The sequence below is a fragment of the Alligator sinensis genome, unplaced genomic scaffold (assembly GCF_000455745.1).
Source record: "Alligator sinensis unplaced genomic scaffold, ASM45574v1 scaffold1072_2, whole genome shotgun sequence".
Taxonomy (NCBI): domain Eukaryota; kingdom Metazoa; phylum Chordata; order Crocodylia; family Alligatoridae; genus Alligator; species Alligator sinensis.
Genome location: NW_005842278.1, coordinates 384,426 through 398,664, shown reverse-complemented (window position 1 = coordinate 398,664; position 14,239 = coordinate 384,426). Strand labels below are relative to the sequence as shown.

Genomic DNA, 14,239 nt, shown 5'->3' with positions numbered 1-14,239 from the left:
AGGCATTTTGCTGCCAAAATCCTCAGGGTGGATGGCAGGAAAGGGGCTGGGGCTGCTCTGCCACAACAAGTATCAGGCCCCTCCTGCCTCCCTTGCTATCTTCCCCTGGCATACCAACATTTTACAAGCTGAGAATTGTGACTGATTTTGGCTCTCTGCCCAAAAAGGTTGCTGACTTTCGATATATATCTTGATCATCATTGCTGTATTACCTGAGCCTGGGAACAGTTTTGGGTTGTAGTCCCCTCTGCCCTACCATTTGTCAGCCCCTACACAATCAATTCCCTCTTTCTGTACAGTTGGGCAAATGCTGATACGTTTATTTTAGGTTATAGTGAATATGACTGGTTTTAATTTAACCATGACTTGATCATTCCTAGCTAGCTATTTTACACCTGTATCCTCATTGATGCAAATATAACTGTAACCTAAAAATTAAAACTGTTGGCTGTTCAGGAAAAGGAAATAAAACATTATTTCTATATCCTGTAAAAATAGTGGCTATACATTTTATTGAGAATCATGTTGAGAAATCTGAAATTTACTTAGATTCAATAATACTGTCCTTAATGAACTGTAATAGTTAGAAAGTGTTCCTGTTAAAATTTGAACATTTCGTATTTGACAACATTCCTGTCCTTTCGCTGTTCCTTTCCTTTTTTCAAATTTTATTTTAGTCCTTGATCCTTCTAATATTTGTGTACATGGTTTTTTTTTTTTTCTAGTAGTGCAGTTCTACAAGCTATCATGAGTTTTATGGAGGTGTTTGTTCCATTTATCTTGATTTTATTTATTTATTTATTTTACAGAAAAAAAATAAAGGTGGTGCAGAGCAGAGTGGAATTGCTTATAACTTATATGTAAGTACTGATGCATGAGAACATGAGGAGTACGTAAACATTCATGCATACTGTGTATAATTGGGTTTTAAAGGATATAATCTGCGAAGCCTGCCTTATATAAGAAACAAATAGGAATGATGTTTTTCAAAGTTAATCTTGAAAGTTTTTTGTCATGTTAAAAATCTTGGAAGATAAAGGAGATAATTAGCTATCTGTCAGATGATTAACAAATGAATGGGGAACTCCATGGCTTCCTTAGGAGAAATAGTTGTTCCAAATTATCTCCCTTTACATGTGAGGGTAAAGATCTGCTAGGCACACAGCTGGATATCATTCTTAATTTCATTTTCTTTAAATAGGGGAAGTTGAAAGCTTGATGATCAAAGTGACAACCATTTTCTTAAATGTTCATGACCGTAGTATCAATGAAGTTCACTTGGACAGTGAGGGTGTAGAGTTCACTGGAGACTGGGAGAGTCTGGCTATGTATTGAAGAAGAAAAACTGACAAGGCTGATAGCCATGTGGCATGATCAAACAGCATGTTTCGAGTATGAAATGGTGGAACTGATTACTGAGAAACTGGTGTGCTGGCAGTAACAATGCACTAATTGGTGACCAAAGACCTTTCTCAAACTACCTGAAGACATCTATGTTTACATGGAGTTTGTGTTCAGAGATAGAGGGAGGAAGATTTGGCAGGCTTAATTTCTCCCCAAGAACCTTGACAATGGTTTACAATACTGAGTTGTGGAGCAGCTTTCTGGAATTAGTCTTTTTTTTTTTAATACCATATGCTACTTAGCATCTTCAATACATAGTATTGGGAGAGTGACAGGCCCAGAACATGGCTCTGATATAGGTAACAGTAATTGCTTCTCCAGAACTTTGTATAAACATGTGATGTTTGTTTTTATTTGAAACCAGTAATATAACAGATGTAAATGTTCATAGAAAGTGATTCTAATATCAACAGTATCTCAAGTCACCCAACTGTGTGCAGATTTATATGGTTGCTAGTCTCAAGCTTCCATACTTGCATCTGGATTTCAAATGCGCACAAAGTCGCAGTTCTAAGTCATTCTATTGTGAAAATATAGGAGACTGGCAAAACTGGACATTTTCCAAACTCAAGGATAGGGGTGTGTGTGGTGGTGGGGGTTCTCCTTAATCACTCTCCAATTAGTTGTTGCTGCGTTTGTACAAGAATGTAGCTTTGTGTACAGATTTTCTACCAAATATAAGTCCCACATATGAAAGAGAACATTTTTGCCAAACATAAGAAGGTGTCTTTAAAACACTGAATTACGATTTTCTTCCAGTGTAGTCCAGATGGTAGCATCTGCTTTAATGATGCATAATCACTGCATCTTATTTTAATGAAATTGTATTAAGATTTATGAATATAACTTATTGTGAGGCTGATACATAAGTGTAATTCAGTCAGTCCCCAAACTAAAGTATTCTGATGTCTCATTCTAGAGATAATGTTTTGTCTAGAGAAGACCTCAGAGCAAATGTAATTTCTTAATGACATAAGAGACTAGCATTAAGAATTTCTTGGAAGTAAAGCTTCTGCACTATGCTTAGCTGATAATTTCTTACAATACAGTACAGGATAGCTGGTGCATATTCAAATTCCCTCCTCCCCCAGCCCCCCCAGAAGGTCGTACAGTTCTTGCTTGAATTAGTATGATCATGAAAATTATGCATGTGTTATGCAACATATTGGCTCCATTAAAGTGCAGACTTATTAAGGTAGTTGGTACTATTAATCAAAATAATAATAATAAAAAGTTCTTGTACCATCTCCATATAAATCAACTATGTGCTTTGTAGAATCTTTCTTATTTTGTGTAAGGGCATGTTGTCAAACCACATTTAACCCAAGTCCTTACCTGGATTTTAGTTTAATTCCAGCCAGATGGGAAAACCTTTGACTTGGAAGTGCTTTAAGGCTGAGCAGGAATACAGAGGTCTGAGCCTGGGCTCCACTTTTAGCCCAAGAGTTAGTACAGATAGTCAAAAAGCCTGCATTCAATCTTTGCAGGTTAGTCTAAATTGTCTATACTGAGTTGATAAACAAGTGAACAGATATTCACCTTTGATTCTGGAAATACAGCCATATGCCTGCACAGGCAGAAGCAAGCGGCACAATTGGAGGCCTCTACTGGAGCGGGAAATGCTTGCTGTCAGACTAGTCTAGTCCAATAAATAGCCAAATTACATTTAATAGGAAGAAGTCAATTGATTTTATAGTTTATTTACAAGTTGTTTCATGAAGTATAGTATGCTGTGGTAATTTTTCCTCTTTAAGCATAGTGTTTGTAGAAAGCTTTTTGGAAGACAAGAATGTGGAAAGCTCGTTTCGGATAACTGTTTACTTTGATTTTTATAACGTAAATTGAATGTAACAAACAGTTTATGTAATATCAGCATAATTTTGAATAAGTATGAAGGTAATAAGAAAGTCATAAACTTCTAAATTGGAAGAAGTTACTGTTTATTAGAAAAGATGCAAATTGGAGTTTGACAAGTATTTATTTCCGTTGTAAAACTCCTTCCTTCAAAAAGGCATGCTAAAATACTCTAAAAATAAATGGTAACTATATTTTCTTCTCTTCATGCAAGTGTCCGGGAAGTTTGCCAGTCTTTTAGGACTCTAACAGATCTTACTATTAAATTATTCTGTTGTGGAAAAGAACTCCATTATTTTGGGGGGAGGAGGGATTATTTTCCATTCATAATCTGGTTTAATCCAAATAAATTAAATAAAACATAAAATAATGGAACTTATTGTCCTCTTGCTTGCACTGATTTTTCACAAAAATATAAGCCTATTTATTGTAACGCAGTGTTTTTTCCCTCAGAATACTAACACTGAAAAGCAAGGAATCATGGGGAAATAGTGTGCCTAACACAATGATAGTCTGCAAGTGTTAGCTCAGTTTTATCACAGCATTCAACAATATAGATTTATATGTATTTACATTGTTCCTGAGTTTTATAATTGTAGTAATTGTATAGTATAGATTCCCAACAGAAAACCTATTACAAGGTAAACTGTATGTATATATATATGTACGATGTCATACGGAGAAATAAGGTATAAACAGGATGGAATCAAGGTGGTGTTTTTTAACCCTGAATTTTCAGTTCATTGGGTAAACTGAAGGTAATAGCATTGTGCATTGAAATTGTGTGTGTGTAGGCATTAGTATGTCAAAGTGGAAAAGTATCATGACTGTAATGGGCCGTTGCTTGAAGATGGGTACTGCATTTATTTGAATCCAAAATAAGGATTGGACAAATATTTGGCTGGGGTGATATGATCCTGGCACCCATTCCTGCCTGGGGCAGGGGGTCAGACTTGATGATCTGTTTAGGTCCCTTCTGACCCCAAGTACTATGATACCATGATAACATTTTTCTCCAATCAGCATGGGGGGCAGGAGGGGGAAGCCTGGTCTTGGATTTGAATACCAACCTGGGGCAGGTGGCAGCTCAGCTCTGGTTTTGGCACTGGGCTCAGTGCCGAAGCTGGAGTTAGGCTGCCATATGCTCTGAACTGGAATGGCTAATTTGATGGGGGAGGGGGCACATGGCAAGGGGTGTGTGAGGGGAGACCTGGGTGGGAGGGGGAAACCTGCAGCCTGCCCCCCCATATCCCCAGTGTTTGTGTCTGCTCCCTTACCCCGACCCAATTGCCTCCTCCCCCGTTACCTTCTGCTTCAGCTCAGATCCTTCCAACCTAACCCAGCTCAGCTGGGTGCCACTGTTGCTTCTCTGTGGCTGGGCTGAGCTGCTGCTGCTGCTGCTGCTGCTAAGTGCCCTGATCCAGAGCAGAGCTGCTGGCTGGGAGTGTGGGTGGAGGAGCAGGCCACCTGTGGGTGCTTAACAGGGAGTGGGGGGCAGGCATGGGTAGGGACACGGGGTGGGGCACATGGCAGGGGACATGCAGCAGACTGGGCAATCACGGGGTCGGGGAGGGCAAGGGGCAGGGGTCTTCCCCCTCGTCCCCATTGCTTTTTCCCCTGCCACAGAAGTGAGGGGGACAGATTTAAGATGACCTTCCACTAGTTAGATTCTATACATGGAAACTTAAAACAAATTTCTAATTTTCCATATATCGAATCTAATTATTAGAAGTCATCTTGGATTTTGGTAAACATGGTATTTTATTGAATGTAACATTGCCTTGACTTATTTCCATCCTTTGTTGTGTTTGCATTGAGTAACTTAGTCACAATTTTCATAGATGGGAATTTCCTTTTTAATCCTTCCATATACACAGGGATCTACCTAAATCATGGCAGAAATGCATTGTGCAGCGGCTCCTTTAATTTTGTTGTTTTCGCTGTGTGCCCCTCTGCCTCCCCCTCTCCCCCCTACTGCTGATTGGCAGAGGGGCCCCATTGGTCTTACTGCTTGCTGCTGATAGGCCAGAAGGCAAAAACAACGGCATATTTAAAGGTGCAGTTTTTGTCTCCTGGCTGATAAATGGTGGGGCCAATGGGGACCTTCCACCAACCAGTGGTGGGGGAACGCATGACAAAAACAGCCAAGTAGGTCCCTACATATACGTAGGTAGGGAGTAGTGACTGATGGCCTTGGCCTGAAGACAGCAGCAATTCTCAAACAGGGTGACATGCGTTGTTATTAGCGATAGGTGTGCAAACATGATTCACAGAATAAACCTGTCTCTAGTGGGTTATGGAATAGAGAAAATCCCACACAATTTACTGATTCGTTTTGATGCACTGGCTGGGGGAGTTATTAGCTGATTGCACGATTTCACAATGATTACACACTTAATTCATACAACACAATTTTATTTTAAAACTCTTTGCTACGTATATAACACTGCTTAGCTTTAAGAAACACCACAAACATTAAAAACACAATAATTACATGTATCAGAAACAATGCTCCGAATGCACTTCCTTCCCAAACAATGCTATAAGAATTAGTGTTACAAAAACAACTACAATTACAACTAAAAGTTAAATTTGAATCAATACTATTATTTTCATAATATACTTACAATCCTAGAATTCCGAGAAGCCAAATACCAAAATATTGTTTCATTCCTCAGTAGTACGATTTAATGGGTTGGCCTCAGTAGTATGGTTCAATGGGCTGGGCTCAGCAGTGATAGGACTAAGTCCCCTTCCTTCAGTCCCTTTCGGGCGCTCCGCGGCTTCAGTGTGAACTAAGAGATTCGTGTTCACGGAGAGGTTGGGTCAGGTGATCAATCTGGTCCGGGCTACACTTGTGATTCTTCCTTGTTCTGCAAGTGAAGTCACCTCCAAATTGGGACAGTAAGTTACAGGTTTTTATTGAGTGAGCTGCCATCAGTGGGCTCCTCCTACTCAATTTGTCACTACTCCCAAATTTGGGCTCGGATCTTACTCAACAGAAATTACCTTTGTTGAGCATTTTGGGGAGACTTCTTCCATATCACTGTAAATACCCTTTTCTTAGCAATTTGGTTAAAAGGCCTTAGGCTTTGATGTCTCGGAATTCAGGATATTTGCTCTCTTTGTAAAAGACTTCTAAAGATACAATTTAAATTAAGGCTTTAAGTGAAGTCAGGACATTTTACACGTAGCCCCAAAACAATGAGCTAGATAAGGAGATAAATCCTATCTTCTTCCTGAAACTGGCTAATGGGCAACCTTTACAAACATTCAAACTATTTCATTCAATATGACAAAACCCAGATTTCGGATAAAAATTAATTGTGTTAAAAACATTCTGTCCTTTTGTGGGTCTTTCTGAGTTCATTGTAACAGAAGAATTGCTGTATTATTGATTGATTGATTGATTGATTTTGGAGTAAAAAAAATGAGTGAAACCTAAAAGTTGGCATTTTTAAGGAATGCCTTGAGTTGTCTTGATTCCAAAAAGGTTGAGAACCACTTGGACTAGAGGATAGCATTAGTTTGGGAATACTGGTACAGCGCAAGTTAATTAAAAAAATCACATCTCTTCCATTTAAAACATTGTGCATCTCAGAGAGAAACCTTTGGTCACCTTTTTGTTTCCTTTGTTCTTCCTCTGGTAGAAACCTTTAGTCTGAAAAATTGAGTGCCAAATGAGGAAAGTATGACCATTATAAAAAGTTATTATTTTAGAGATATAAACTTCTAGGCTGAGGAGAATGAATGCATTTCTGGGCTGTGGTAGAATTTACTGTGTGGTGTTTTGTTTTGTTTTTTTGCATACCATCTCAAGACGCAGGGGCTGTGCAGTTCAGCGCCAGCAGGATTGGGCCCTCAGCTGACACTACTGGCTGAGTTGAACTAACTGCCTGACCATAATTGTTGAGCCTGGTGGGCACCCCACTTGAGACCATTATGTATGGCCAGCATGAAAACTGCAGGACAAAGGTGGCCCATACTGCCAAACCTTCAGTGAATGTCCCAGCTGGTACAAAAAGGCCCCAATAGATATCTAATCCATCACCTTAACCACTCAGCCACAATCTAGGATTTTCCCTTCCCAGCTAATTGCCCTAAATAATGAGCTACAGAGTTTGGCTATACCTTGTGGTGAATCATCTAGACAATTGGTGCTTAAATTCTGGACTGTGAGCTAGGTGTGTCCCATGAGGCTGTCCTTTGGCCTATGAATCTCTCCACAGGTCAAGAAATTTGGAAGCAGGGGCACAGTGACTGTGTTAATTGGCACTCCCATGCTGACAAATTTTGTGACCTCAGGGGGATGCTTGTAGGTCGGACAATGTGGCCCTGCACACTGGATTGTAGTGGGACAAGCAAATGAGGCCAGTGCTCAGCCAGACTACACAGCAGATCAAGCCCGCATGTGGGATCTGGCCCAGGAACTGATCCCATAAGACCTATCCAGCCCACAGGGCCAGAAGTTTGAACAACACTTTTCTAGACCTTAATGGCCTCAGGAAATAGGTGGGACAGTGTCAATAACTTGAATAAAGTCAAGATACAACTCTATTGCTTTTTTTTCTTAGCCACTTATCTAGGTATTCTGTCCAAGAAGAAATTAGATCAGTTTGACCCAGTTCTAAATATCTGGGGGGAAAGAAGAGAGAGGGGATATTAAAAATGGGAACCTTTTAAACGTTTTTCTCTAGGGTACAGGAACTACCACACTAGATCAATCAAATATTTTTTGTCTCTAAAAATAGTCAGTATATAGCAGGCACTTTTGAAGGAAGATGTAGGAACCCTGCAAGAGGCAGATGTTGGTTAATCTGCTCATAACATAATATCTCATTCAGAACTGAAATAATTAAGCAGTGGCTGTATCCTGGAAGCATAAGGTTTAATGAGAGAGCTCGTATATTCTTGATATGTATATAAATATTCTGTGCTTTTTTTTTTTTTTTTAAATGACTTACTAGCATCAGCTGTTCCTTGGGTTGTAAGGGTTTTTTTCGATCTAATTACAACTGAAAATGTTTCACTTAAATGTAAATTTTAGTTTAACTTCCCTTCCTATTTTATTGTGTGTGTGGTTCAATTCCCACTTCAGACCAGAAGGCCTGTGATTTGTTTTGTTCCTTTAATCTGTTCTGTATTTTTGAAAATCCCTTTTTGAGGTGAAGTGACCAATATTCAACTTTTCATCTAGAATTCTCTGCACTCCTGCTCATTCAATTAGCTTGTTAATATCTCTTGGATGTTCTCCAGTCCTCTCTGCTCCTAATTAAGCTAAATAAGCTCAATATTGGCTGCAGATTTTACTTTGCTGTTATACATTCGCCCTTCTAAATCAGAGGTGTTCAACTCCTGGCCAGGAGGCCAGATCCAGCACCAAGCCATCTGGCCTGTGGGGCTCCCCACAGGTATGTGGGGAGCCATGTGGTCCATGGTCCTGAGGGCTGGATCGGTTTGGTGGGTGAGTCCAGCGCAGGGCTCGATTCAGCCCTGTGTCACTCATCTGGCCCATAGGGCTGTGCACCAGTGTTTTAGGTCATATATAAGTTAAAGTATAACTTCACTGGTCAGAATATGGTCTTGATAAAAATTAACCTTCTCATTCTAGTTTCTACTTTCTTTCTTGTATCCAATTTTTAATCTATGATAGTATTTAATTTGGTACCGTCTGAAAATTCAGCATTTTTGGTATCCATTTGTGTCAGCAGCAGCGGCAGTCCCTCAGAGTCGAAGATGACATCCGTCAGGCTTGTTGGGTCCTCAGGTGACTAGGGAGCCTAATTTCTGGATACAGACATTCTTCAGCAATGGGAGCATGTTGTGGTATGGGGGAGTGTGACTCGCAGCCCCAGGCTGGTCTCCTTCTCCTTCCGCCACCATTCTGCCTCAGTATCGAGTCTTTGGGCCTCAAAGTTGTGCGTGCCTTGGTGGACCAGGTGGCAGCACACCAAATGGCCAGCAGCTCCTCCCAGCCATTGCTGTTGATACTACCATGCTTGAGGGCAACCTTGAGTGCATGTTTGTACTGTTTCCTTTGGCCACCCGTTGAGTGTTGGCCAACGGAGAGTTGGGGAAAAGAGAATCTGATAAGGGAGGCAGTTCTCGGACATCTGGATGCAATGGCCTGTCCATTGAAGTTGATTTCTCAAGAGCAAGGCTTCTAATCCAGTCTCTTTTTATGACCAGGTTACGAAACGCCTGGACACAGGAGGAGGGATGGATGTCGTATACGTAGACTTCAGGAAGGCCTTCGTTACGGTATCCCACCCCATACTGGTGAACAAGTTAAGAGGCTGTGACTTGGATGACTACACAGTCCGGTGGGTGGCAAATTGGCTAGAAGGTCGCACCCAGAGAGTAGTGGTGGATGGGTCGGTTTCGACCTGGAAGGGTGTGGGCAGTGGGGTCCCGCAGGGCTCGGTCCTAGGACCGATACTCTTTAATGTCTTCATCAGCGACTTGGACGAGGGAGTGAAGTGTACTCTATGCAAAGTGCTGCACCTAGGGAGGAAAAATGTCCGGCACACCTACAGCCTAGGGAATGACCTGCTGGGTGGCACGGAAGTGGAAAGGGATCTTGGAGTCCTAGTGGACTCTAAGATGAACATGAGTCGGCAGTGTGACGAAGCCATCAGAAAAGCCAATGGCACTTTATCGTGCATCAGCAGATGCATGACGAATAGGTCCAAGGAGGTGATACTTCCCCTCTATCGGGCGCTGGTCAGACCGCAGTTGGAGTACTGCGTGCAATTCTGGGCGCCGCAATTCAAGAGGGATGCGGATAACCTGGAGAGGGTCCAGAGAAGGGCCACTCGTATGGTTAAGGGCCTGCAGACCAAGCCCTACGAGGAGAGACTAGAGAACCTGGACCTTTTCAGCCTCCGCAAGAGAAGGTTGAGAGGCGACCTTGTGGCTGCCTATAAGTTCATCACGGGGGCACAGAAGGGAATTGGTGAGGTTTTATTCACCAAGGTGCCCCCGGGGGTTACAAGAAATAATGGCCACAAACTAGCAGAGAGCAGATTTAGACTAGACATTAGGAAGAACTTCTTCACAGTTCGAGTGGCCAAGGTCTGGAACAGGCTCCCAAGGGAGGTGGTGCTCTCCCCTACCCTGGGGGTCTTCAAGAGGAGGTTGGATATGCATTTAGCTGGGGTCATCTAGACCCAGAACTCTTTCCTGCCTATGCAGGGGGTCGGACTCGATGATCTATTGAGGTCCCTTCCGACCCTAACATCTATGAATGCTGGTGGACACAGCTTCATGGAGGGTGCTTACATTGGTCCAGTGATCCTACAATTTGATCCCCAGGATTCGATGCAAGCACTGCTGGTGAAAGCTCTCAAGGGTCTTAATGTGGCGTAGGTAGACAGTCCAGGTTTCACTGCAGTAGAGGAGGGTGGTCAGCACAACAGCCTTGTAAACCAGGACCTTCATTGACTTCTGAAGAGCTCTATTTTTGAAGACACGTTGTTTCAGCTTGAAGTTGGTGGCATTGGTTCAGTTGACCTGGTGCTGGACATTTTCGTCAATGGTAGCCCATTGAGAGAGGTGGCTGCTGAGATATGGAAAGTGCTCCATGTACTCCAGAGCCTCCCCATCTATGTAGATAGCACGAGGGATGTTCAGATGGCCTATGGAGGGTTCGTTTCATAGACATTAGGGCTGGAAGGACCTCGGAAGATCATTAAGTCCTGCCTCTGGGGCAGGGGGCTGGACTTCATCAAGTCAGATAGGGCCAAAGGATCCCAGCAAGATAGGTGTCCAAATGTTTATAAAGAGTCCAGAGTAAGTGCTTGAACCACCTCTAGAGGGAGTCTATTCTAGGCCTTGGGGGCTCAAATAGTAAAGAAGTTTTTCCTTATGTCCAGCTTAAAATGGTCTTGGAGGAGTTTGTGACCATTTGACCTTGTCATCCCTTGGGACACTCTGAACAGGTGTTCCCCCAGATCCTGATGTACACCTCTTTAAATACTTATAGGCAGCCACCAGGTCACCCCTGAGCCTGCGCTTTTCCAGACTGAATAGCTCCCATAGCTCTCAGCCTCTCATCTTAAGGCCTGGTTTCTTGTCCTCTGGTCATGAATGTGGCTCTCCTCTGGATTCTTTCAAGCTTTTTCATATCCTTTTAAAATTGTGGAGCCCAGAATTGGATGCAATACTCCAGCTGCGGCCTCACCAAGGCCGAGTACAGCGGGAGGTTGACCTCCTGAGATTTGCTTGAGAAGCATGTTTGGATGCAAACTAGAGTTTTTTTCACTTTACCAGCTGCGGGTTGGTGGAGAACCTTGGTCTTGGTGACATTCAAGGGCAGGCCTTCAAGGACTTCAATACGAAGTGTTGAAAAGATCTAAGGTTGCTTGTACATCCTCTGCAGAGTGAGCCATTACACAGCAATCATCCACAAACTGAATGTCGTGGATGTCCTTGGTGATGAGTTTCGTTTTTGTCCGGAAGCATCCAAGATTGAAAAGCTTCCCATCCAGTCGATAGTGGATACTGATGCCAGATGGTAGATCATCTTGGATGAGGTGGATGATGATGGTCAAGTTGATGGTGAACAGGGTGGAGGTGATCATGCAACCTTGTTTGACCTTGGTCCAGATGCGGAAGGCATCAGTTTCAGATCTTCCATTCGGTACAGGTCATGTCATCATGCAGGAGCCCCAGCATGGTGACAAGCTTCAGCAGGCAGCCAGGGCATTGGAGGATGGTTCAGAGAGCTTCACGATTTAAGGAATAGAATGCTTGTGTGGGAATCCACTTGTGTGGGACATTATTAAAGGGCTTTTGGAAGTTTGACTGAATTTTGTCATCCAGATCTCTCTATCCACTATTTTATGTTTCAAGACTAAGATTACTGAGTTCCTTTGCAGAAGCAAATCGAATTAGATCCTCCCCTAACATTATCTTAGATGTTTTCTTGCTACAAATTGTTTCTTGTTATCACTACAACAAATTTGCCAAGTATAGATATTAGGCTTATTGGCCTATGATTGCTTGGGTCACTTCAAAGCATTTTCTACAATTTGTACCAAGTTTGCTACCTGGCTGAATCAGTGGCTATTTTAATGTAAACTTGCCAATTTTTGTTAGTGGGTCACCAGTTACCAAGACCAAGAGGTCTGAAGTATGTTATCTGACCTAATGGATTCCTCTCTTTCAAATGACCATTTTGTTCAAGCATGTTATTTTCTAGAAATATGTTTGCTACCATAAAAACTAATGTAAAGAAATACCTAACTTTCCTTAATTGCTTCCTGTCATCCGCTGAGATCTAGCAAATCATTATTTTTGGACAAGATTCTTACTTCTGATATACTTAACTCATTGCTTGTGTTTACCCCTTTAGCTAGTTGCTTTTATAAAGGCCAGAATGGATTTCTAATCTACCTTCTTTATTATGGCTGCTGTAGCTTATACCCCTCTCTATTGGCTTCCATAGCAAGGATAGACAACTTGCAGCCTGCGGGTCTGATCCAGCTTGCAGAGCCATTGGATCTAGTTTGCAGGCGTGGGTTTTGGCATTTTGGAAGCAATGGGAGACTTTGTCCCTGTGGTGGCAAAGGAAGAGTGGCAGCAGCTAAGTGGTGACAGTGGCCAGGTTCTACCACCCTCCACCTCTGACTTCTGGTGGGTTGTTTCAGCCTGCAGGCAGAAAATGTTGCTATCACTCAGATTTCCAACCTTTTTTAAAGGCCTAGATAGTTTTTTGGACCATTTGTCTCCTTGGCTTACTCCTTGCCTTCCTTTCAGTTCAAGAACATAAATGTTGTCTGAGATTATAGAGAAGCTGTAGCAAAAATTTCCCTTGTAAAATATTTTTGGTAAAATTTTGAATTTCAGAAGTCCAGTCAAACTGGAATGATTAATCTGTTTTAAGTACCACTTGAAACAAAATTAGCTATTGAGTTCCTACCACTTTATAATACCAGAAACAGCCTTTGAGCAAAGGAATTCTTTCATGTTGAGGCCAAATCTCCTTTCATTTACAAAATGTAAACACTCTTCTGAGGGCCAAATACCCTTTCTTACAGAGAGTAATAGCTTACATGGAAATCAAAGAAAAAGATTGTGTTTAACAACAGGTAAGGAACTCTAAGTGCAACCATAAATTAAAGGAGAACCGCTCAGTGCATTACAGCACTGAAGCCCAATCTTTTGGCCCTGAGGCCCTAAGGAATGGGGCGGGGACAGTCCACAGGCCAGATTGAGGCCCATGTACTAGGACTGGGTCCTGGGGCTCAGCACTGCCTCTGTGCTCCTGGATTGGGTCCCTGGGCCCTGGTACTGTGAGTCCCAGCCCCCCAACTCTGGGATTTGGCCCTGGGGCCTAGTACCATCAACTCCCAGCCCCCTGCATGTCAGGTTTGGGCCCTAGGGCCCAGTGCCATGTCCACCCAGCAATGTGAGCTGCAACTGGGGAGCTAATCCAGCACGCAGGGCTCAGAGCTTCCCATGGAGCTCCGGGCCCTGCATGCTGGATTAGCTCCCCATGGGTCCAGAAATTCGTCAGTGGGGGAACAGATCTGGCCCATAGGCCAGGGAATAAGCACCCATGAGTTAGAGAGATCCTTTTTTCTAAAAAGTAGTCAGTCAAAGAACACTTATTTTTACTCTTCTATACAGCAAAGACTTGGTTACTGTGAAGTACAGAAACTTGACATAATCTCCTCTTCTCCTCTTCAAATAGCACTTTCAATTTCCTGTTATGACCCTGTATTCAAAAATGTGTGTTCAGAAAGCTGAATTACCATGTGTGGACATTAGATACAGATATCTGTCATCCACATACATACCATATATGAATACTGAGCATGCAGCATATGCTGACCATGCAACATAGAAACAGAGGACTTCCCCTACAAAGCCTCTAGACCTAGGGGTACAGATATGGACATAGAGATGGGTAGGTTATGAGTAGAGGAATGTGTGGAGCCTTTACTCTCTTCCCAAAGCTAAAGCACCAGTTCAGCAG

The 14,239-nt window shown here is 42.4% G+C and overlaps 1 protein-coding gene across 1 annotated transcript in view; it reads left to right on the top strand.

The window, feature by feature from the left end:
• Window positions 1–809: 809 nt before the first annotated feature.
• The window catches only part of PPFIBP2 (PPFIA binding protein 2), a 206,012-nt gene continuing 192,582 nt past the window's right edge, over window positions 810–14,239 (top strand). Inside the window, exon 1 of the mRNA XM_025209275.1 lies at window positions 810–860. The gene's annotated coding sequence lies outside the window, so the exon portion shown is untranslated. The remainder of the gene's footprint in view (window positions 861–14,239) is intronic.